Source organism: Hyperolius riggenbachi, chromosome 3 (genome assembly GCF_040937935.1).
Source record: "Hyperolius riggenbachi isolate aHypRig1 chromosome 3, aHypRig1.pri, whole genome shotgun sequence".
In the NCBI taxonomy this organism is placed as follows: domain Eukaryota; kingdom Metazoa; phylum Chordata; class Amphibia; order Anura; family Hyperoliidae; genus Hyperolius; species Hyperolius riggenbachi.
This window is the reverse complement of record NC_090648.1, coordinates 456710427-456718664: the sequence shown is the minus strand read 5'-3', so window position 1 is coordinate 456718664 and position 8238 is coordinate 456710427. Positions and strand designations below refer to the sequence as shown.

Here is an 8238-nt window from a genome sequence, read left to right as displayed (position 1 = left end):
GTGAGTGGTAAGCCTATTTTAATCGTTGTTATGATGTTTAAAGATGTAATTATTTTCGCCTCTGAGGAAGCAGAGCTAGACTCTGCGAAACAGACTGTTAGGCTACAACATCTAATTTTAGTCTTTGTACTGAGGATGAAATAAAGGTGTTCTTTTGTTGATCCACTGGTGCCCGGAAGCTTTTCTCCTAAAACTGTAATATTGAAACTGCTCTGCTGCCATTCTTACACTGTTAATTGCAGAGGCCTCAAACCTGCTACAGTCGGTCGTTAAGTGACTGGGGTTCAAATTTACGAAAGGGGCGGAGCCACAAACAGCCAGATTTCCTTGCTGAATAAACTGCTTCCATTAGCACAATTTTGATGCCAGGAACCCAAAAGCTCATAAACTTGGTCATTGCGTAGTGACTGTGTGTCAAGGTTACAAAAAGTGGGTGGAGCCAAAACAGATTTTTCTGGGAAATGGTAAACAGCAGCCATTCTTCACTGTTAATGGCAGGGTTCTCAAACTTTGCACAGCTGGTTACTGGGTGACTGGGATTAATATTCATAAAAGTGGGTGGAGCCTAAAAAAGACAATCAGAACTCACCTGTTGATTTTCAAGGGGAATATTATATCATTGAGTGTTTGTGCGTTAGGGTTAGAAAAGTGGGAGGAGCCAACACCAGTCAAATACATACACGAGCAATGACGGGTCATCAGTGGGTGGAGACAAATACAAATTTCACTGGGAAAATTTAAACTGCAGCCATTCATACACTGTTAATGGTTGGTCACTGGCTGACTGGGATTAATATTCAGAAAAGTGGGTGGAGCCTACAAAAGTGAATCAAACTTTATTTATTTTTTTTTCTCAGGGGAATATTTAATTGCTACCATTCTTACACTGTTAATGGCACAGGCCTCGAACCTGGTACAGTTGGTCATTGGGTGACTGGGGTTCAAATTCAGAAAAGGGGGTGGAGCTACAAACAGCCAATCAAATTTTTTCATTTCAATGCAAATTATTGATGCCAAAGATGGCAAAGCTCACAAACTTGGTCATTGAGTAATTGTGTGTTAGGGTTAGAAAAAGTAGGCGGAGCCAACACCAGCCAAATACATACCTGGGCAACGCCGGGCAATCAGCTAGTAATAATAATAATTATTATTTTATAGTGCTTTTCTCCCTGGGGACTCAGAGTGCTGTAATCCTGCGTTCATAGTCTGAAAGGCTCGGGAAAAGCGTACGAGAGCCCCCCAGTACCAGATCCAAGCAAATTGGCAATTCAATAGCAGAACACAGGAGCCCAAATTACCCGAAAGACCTCTGGAGATTTATGTCTTCTGACTAGATCTGAGATTTTCACACCTACTACCTGTGAAGTACAAAGTCTTATATAGTCATGCAGACTCGTTTTTTCTACTGTATTGCAGGGATTGTGGGAAATGTAGTCTGGCTTCTATTGCTCTTCTTACTTTGTATCTCACATGGTCAAACTTAGCAGCTGAATCCAAACAGGACAGAAAGTAAGTTGTACTGCAGTTGCAGTTACATTTAGCCCATGAAAAAAGGTATTCTGTCCAGCACTTTATATCTATGTACTGTTTATAGTGGCTGGATAGAACCCGAGGCAGCATTTTCAAATCTTAATAGGACACAGAGGCATGACCTGTGCACAATGACATTCCTCTGTGTCATTGTGTTGCAGCCGCCAGCCCCCACCCCGAGCTCTGCTGTCCCCCCAGCAAAATACTGCCAGGCTAGCGACAATCTGCTTGTCGCTAGCCTGCTATTTACCTGCGGCTTGTAAATCCATCAACAGGGTCCCCCCAACGCTCCCTGTCTTCGCTAGCTTCCTCCAATCGGAAGCTATTCCGGGACCTGCAGATTGTTGCTAGTCTGGCGGTATTTTGCTGGGGAGACGGCAGAGCCGAGGGGGGGGGGGGGGGGGGGGAGCTGGCATGCTGCAGCACAATGGCACAGAGGCATGTCATTGTGCACAGGACATGGCTCTGTGTCCTAATAAGATTTGAAAGTGCTGTCTCGTGTTCTCTTAAAGGGCTCCCTGTATAGGGGAGGGAGGGGGCTACTAGACACCAGTAAACAATATAGGAGAGAGGGGAGGCCACTAGACACTAGGGAGCTGTATAGGGGTGGGAAGAGGTCCGCTAGACACCAGGGAACTGTATAGGAGAGGAAGGGGGCCATTTGACACCAGGGAACTGTATAGGGGAGGGAAAAGGGCCACTAGACAACAGAGAACTGTATATGGGAGGGAAGAGGGCCATTAGACACCAGGGAACTGTATAAGGGAGGAAGGGGGCCCACTGTATATTTTAGTTTGACAATCCAGGTTTATATCCTGACTGGTATAAGAATTAAGAAAGAAATATTGTTCAGTTTTGGGTTCAGCTGCGATGTAATGAAGTCTCTAAGCAGCTTCAGTGGCTGCCCGAGTCTCCAATGAAGCTGGTAGTGATTCTATCCTACCAGTGATTCTTATCTGCATACATTTCTAATGTATCCTGCTAATGAGAGAGCTTACTGTTACCAATCTCCGCTAGAGCACTGCGTGTGCGACAGCAATTACTACACTCATGTTACTTCATCTAATTAGTGAACGGCGGTACGTCCGAAAAACCCTTTCCTCAGTGGTACATTCCGTTTCACATATTGCCCCATTCCTGCAGAACATAATGGTCCTCTCCAGGACAACTACACTGAATAAGCACTTCACTGGGAACTGCTGCACACTTGCTTATTCAGCTAATTATCTAATCAGCCAATCACATGACAGAGCAGTAATGCTTAATAGTATGCTAATCAGGGCCGGATTTACATCACAGGAGCCTATAGGCACAGATGTCCTGGCACCCTACACTTCTACCTCCATGAACCTACAAACCTCCCCTGAACCGCACCACAAGTGGGCTGGCAGTCCCAGCTGTCACCTCTCCCCTACTTCCCTTGCCCTTCATAGGTAGCTACAGGTGCCCCTTAGCATTAGGTAGCCAGAGGTACCCTCAGTATTAAGTAGTGTCCCCGACTGAAGGGAGATCTCATCAGTGGAATACCGAGAGCTGGGTGAGTAAACTCATTTACGCCCTGCTCAGGACTCTGTATAGGGAAGGAGAGAGGGAAGCACTAGGGGAAGGGAGTGAGATGCCTTTCAATAATCAGGCGCCTGTAGGCATGTGTCTACAGTGCCTTATGGTAAATCCAGCTCTGATGCAGATACAAATTCAGCTAATGGCCACATTAAAGACCAGGATAGAGACAAGAATGTGATCTCAAACAGTAATGCCAAATCTACACGATACGATTCTTTGTACGATTCAATTACGATTCTATTTACGATCCGATTAAATCCGACATGTCCGATCGGGATTCGATTCAATTCAATTCGATTTGCCATTGTTTTGTAATGGCAAATCAAATTGAATTGAATCGAATCGAATCCTGATCTTTTTTCATGGAATACATTTAAAGAGAATGTACGTTTTTTTTTTAACTCTATTTTTTAAATTAGGTTTGGTATTAAAAGGTTATTTTTTGAACACACAATTCTAATACTGTACATTGGTCAGGTGTTTCAAAAGTTGCAACCAATCAGACAAATTTATTTTAATTTTCATATAAAAAAATAAAATAAAACAAATAGCTGTGAAATGACAAAGAACTTTTTTTGTTTAGAAATTTCTCGCCCCAACAGTATCTCGGGTGCTTAGAGAGTGGCAGTTGAGAAAAAAGAAGTTCAAGCGATAAGGACTATTCTGGTCGCTAAAGGCTGGTGAACGAGAGAGATGAAAGGCGAGTAGCACACATAGTCCGCAGCAGAACAGAAGGGAAACAACATGACAAATTAAAACTAAATTAGGTGCATCACAAAGCATACCCCAAAGTGCAACAAGACGGACTTTGCAAAGGATGGGCTTTAGCGACAGGAGACCATCAAGAGTGCCTCTGATATCACAGAAAAATTGGAACAGACACCTGTTGTGGACTCTTGCCACCATGTTCTATCAGTCTCTAATTGGTTTGAGGAACATCAATCAGAGTTGAACCTTCTTCCACGTCCAACTCAGTCCCCTGAACTCAATCCTATTAAGCCTTTGTAAGATGAAGTTAAAAGGTCACTTCAAAGCTTGGAAACGTTACCATCCAATCTGACCCAACTCAGAGCTGTCATTATGTCAGTATGGGCCAACATTCCTCAGCAACGTTATCAGCATTTATATATATAATGTGTGGCCACACAAATATATTTTTATTCAATTTCAGAATCACAAAGCAATTTTTCTTGTATTGATTGTACCATTTGAAAAATCTGATGTATCACACACCTGTATTTTTCCCCAATTATGAAAAAAAAAATGATCGAAAGCTCAAGAAGTTGATCATCTATCCTACACCATTCAATTTTCATAAAAATTGATCAGAAATATCCACAATTCTAAATCAACTTATATTGAAAAAAATGGAAAATTCAATAAGATGTGTCAGTCAAATTAAAAAAAAAGCTTTCATTTTTTGGGGGAACAGCCAATAATTTTTATAGAGAAACAGGAAAGTATTTTATTTTTAATTGTATTGTGTGTGTCCACCTTAAAGAACATCCGAGGTGAAAAAATTAAATAAACAATTGTATCTATCCTCCTCCTAAAAATGACTTTTTAAGATATTCCATAGTTTTATTTTATATTTAAATCTACTTTTAAAGTTTTTATTGTTTTTGCTCAATGACATTGCAGTATGCCAGAGCTAAAATCTATGAACTATTGACAATTTTTATCTCTTTCCTGCTCTCAGAAGCCATTTTCTTCTAGGAAAGTGGTTTATAGTTGTAACTTCTTAGCAACGATGGTCACACTGTAGTCTGACCCAGTCCTGACTTAGACAGGAACTGCCACTTACATACCTGATGTTTAACTATTTCAGGCAGAGAAATAAAAAAAGGAACACAGCACAGTTATTTGTGTGCTAGGCACTGTACATACACATCTATCTCATCATGTCACATGTCACCTCGGGTGTCCTTTAAAGGATATGTCCAGGCAAAGAAAACAAAAAAAAAAGGCAGCCTATCCGTCCCTCGCCGCAGCTCCAGAGTCCTCGACTACCCTCCCTCCATTGCAGATGCTGACCTCACCAGGTTGGCATCTATTGCGCCTGCGCAAGCATGCAGCTGCGCCACTTGCGGTTGTACTTACATAGCCAGGAGCGTTTCGGGCAGGCGCAGAAGTACTGCGCCTATGCAGAACGCGATCGAGAGCGACATGACCATGCGCAGGCACAATAGATGCCGACCTGGCGAGGTCGGCATCTGCAGTGGAGGGGATCCAAGGACTGCGGAGCTGCGGCGAGGGACAGATAGGCTGGCAGGGGCTGGAGGAAGCCACTGTTTGCACAAGCATTCCAAAATATAATGTTTGCACAATGAGCATTGCAGCCTGTAATCTGAAACAACCAGAAGCAATCATCGGGAAGTCAGATATCCCAGGTGTGTAGGAGCAGCTTTATTGTGAATAAAACAGAGATTATTATCAGCCACATCCTACTGACTACAGTTACTGATTAAAGAGGATGCAACAATAGATAATTTCTACTGAGCATCCCCTGCTCAGAGCCTAGCGAAGAACACACAGACAACCCCAGGCAGAAGTTCCTTTGTAGTCTATTGACATGATAGTTGATCCAGCCTACCCACCAGTTGTTTCACTAAATTATGCATCTTGACCTGATGGCACAGGAGCATCAGGGAGGGCGGACCTCCTGCCTGGCAGCAGCCAATCAGAGGAGGGCTGAGCAGGGAGAGGCTGACACCGCATCCTCCCTGAGATGTGATGCTGGGGATGAGGACAGTGTGTGGCTGCAGGGATAGAAGAGGCTCTGTCTGATGTTACAGGAAGCATTCATAATAAGGTAGGAGAGGCGGTGGCACTGCTACCCTGGGCACCTGGGCAAGGGGGTGCACATTACAGAGAGGTGTATGCACAATGGGTTTCAGCTGTGCATGATATACCGGTGTCTGCATGCTTCATATCAATGGAACAGGAGAGCAGGCTGGATGTGATGTGCCTGGGTGTACTACAAGCCTGCAGCATCCCTGTACAGCACGGAGGGGTTATATGAGAGCACAGCCTCGCTTATCCCACAAACTACACGCAGTGATTGTAGTGCAGCACGTCCTGTGCTTCCCCAGTCACACACATTGCAAAAAGCATTTTCAAGGACTCTGCAGAATACCTTCTAGCTAGGCATGCTTGTAAGCCCATTGGATCTAAGGAAGCTACATCATATGTTGGTATGTTAGGGGCTCCCACAAGCATGTATAGCCACAAAAACACCTGATCTGGAGTATCAGAGGGAGGTCAGGGTAATAGTTGAACCCCCCCTCCCCCCCCCCACACACACACAAACCTCTGGGCCCCCTGCAGGCGCTGCTCACCTATAGTTACGCCCCTGGGGAGGTCTTCATTCGGATGCCACTTGGGGGCGTCTACAGGAATTTTTCCCAACGTAATTGAAAGAGGAACTGTAGTGAAAATAATCATGACGAAAATTGCTTATTGTTTACAATATTCATTTATAGAGGATTTAGTCATTGTTTGCTCATTGTAAAATCTTTCCTCTCCCTGATTTGCGCTCTGAAATTTATCACTGATGGTGACATCTTTACCGCAGTTTTGCCAAGTGATCTGTACGGAATGTTCGTTACTGAGAGTTCTATGCACAAAGGAAGATACTGGTAGCTAAGCAGGTGGAAAAAGCAGTTATTACCCACATTGCAACGAGGTTCACAGACCGCAAACTGTCAGGACCTTGGTCATGACATCACACTGTGGGAGGGGTTTCACCACAATATCAGCCATACAGATCCACCCCCCCCCCCCCCTCCCCTGATGATCTATTCAAGAAAAGATAAAGATTATTCGTGGGAATGGGGGTATCAGCTACTGATTGGGATGAAGTTCAGTCTTTGGTTAAGTAAAATGACTATTTTTATAATTAAGGTATCAGACTTTTTTTTACCTTCCTATGGCAACTGACACTCCCCTCATTACCCCCCTCCCTCCTTCCCTTCAGCAGATGCCTATGGTGCCAATTACTCAGGTAACCACAAGTCCCTGAGCTTCCACATAGCTTAAATATCTCAACTTCTGCCCAGTGCCTAACCTTAAACTCACCTTTGTCCTATGCCTGACCCTGAACACTCTTATGCCCTGAACATAACCATAACATCATCGCCTATCCTATGCCTAAACCCAATTTAATCACCTGCCCTGGGGATAACTGCAACTGCCTGTGCCTAATCCTAACCTCATTCCCCACCCTGTACCTGACCCTAACCTCAGCTTCTTCTGTGTGCCTAACATTAAAGGGAACCCGCTTGAGAGGGATATGGAGATGGACATGTTTATTTCCTTTTATATAAAACACATTGCATGGCAGTCCTGCTGATCCTCTGCCGTTAATCCCTTCTGTCTGGTCTCCCTATGACCCGAATAGCCCCGCTGCAGTCCATCATGAATGCGGCAGCCAGAATTATCCACTCCTCCCATCGCTCCACCGCGGCGGCTCCCTGCTGTGAATCCCTCCACTGGCTTCCTATCCAATTCAGAATCAGATTCAAGATACTGTGTCTGACTTACAAATCTGTCCACAAAACCTGTCCAACCTACATTTCCGATCTTACTCAGAGGTACACACCTAGCCGCTCACTCCGCTTCTCCAATGAACTTCGCCTGACCGCCCACCCCGCATCACCCAGTTCCATGAACGCCTCCAGGACTTCTCAAGAGTTGCTCCAACACTATGGAACTTCGTACCTCCACTCATTAGGGCAGCCCCCTCCTTCAACATCTTCAAGAAGGCCCTCAAAACTCACCTTTTCACTCTGGCCTACCACCCCTCACAAGTGCTCTAAACCCGCAGCTGAACTCTGGTCCCGGCCCTACCTTTCGTGTCCCTACCTCTCCCTCTAGATTGTAAGCCTTCGGGCAGGGTCCTCCTCCTTTTGTGTCCTACCTTGTCATGTACCTGCATTACTGTGCACCCATGCTATGCATTTGAGTGAAGTCAACTTGCCTAATCTCCATGTTTCCATCCAGCGACTGACTAAGCATTACCTTGTACTCATACTGTGCTGTGTGATCTGGTTTTCTTGTATTCCTGTATTGTCTTATTGCTGTATGTCACCCCTAAATATTGTCTGTAACCTAAACTAATGTCCAGCGCTGCGTAATATGTTGGCG

At 44.6% G+C, this 8238-nt stretch overlaps 1 protein-coding gene across 1 annotated transcript in view; it reads left to right on the top strand.

The window, feature by feature from the left end:
- The first annotated feature begins 5818 nt into the window (after positions 1–5818).
- SYN3 (synapsin III) overlaps positions 5819–8238 on the top strand; it is a 520265-nt gene continuing 517845 nt past the window's right edge. Inside the window, exon 1 of the mRNA XM_068277914.1 lies at positions 5819–5905. The gene's annotated coding sequence lies outside the window, so the exon portion shown is untranslated. The remainder of the gene's footprint in view (positions 5906–8238) is intronic.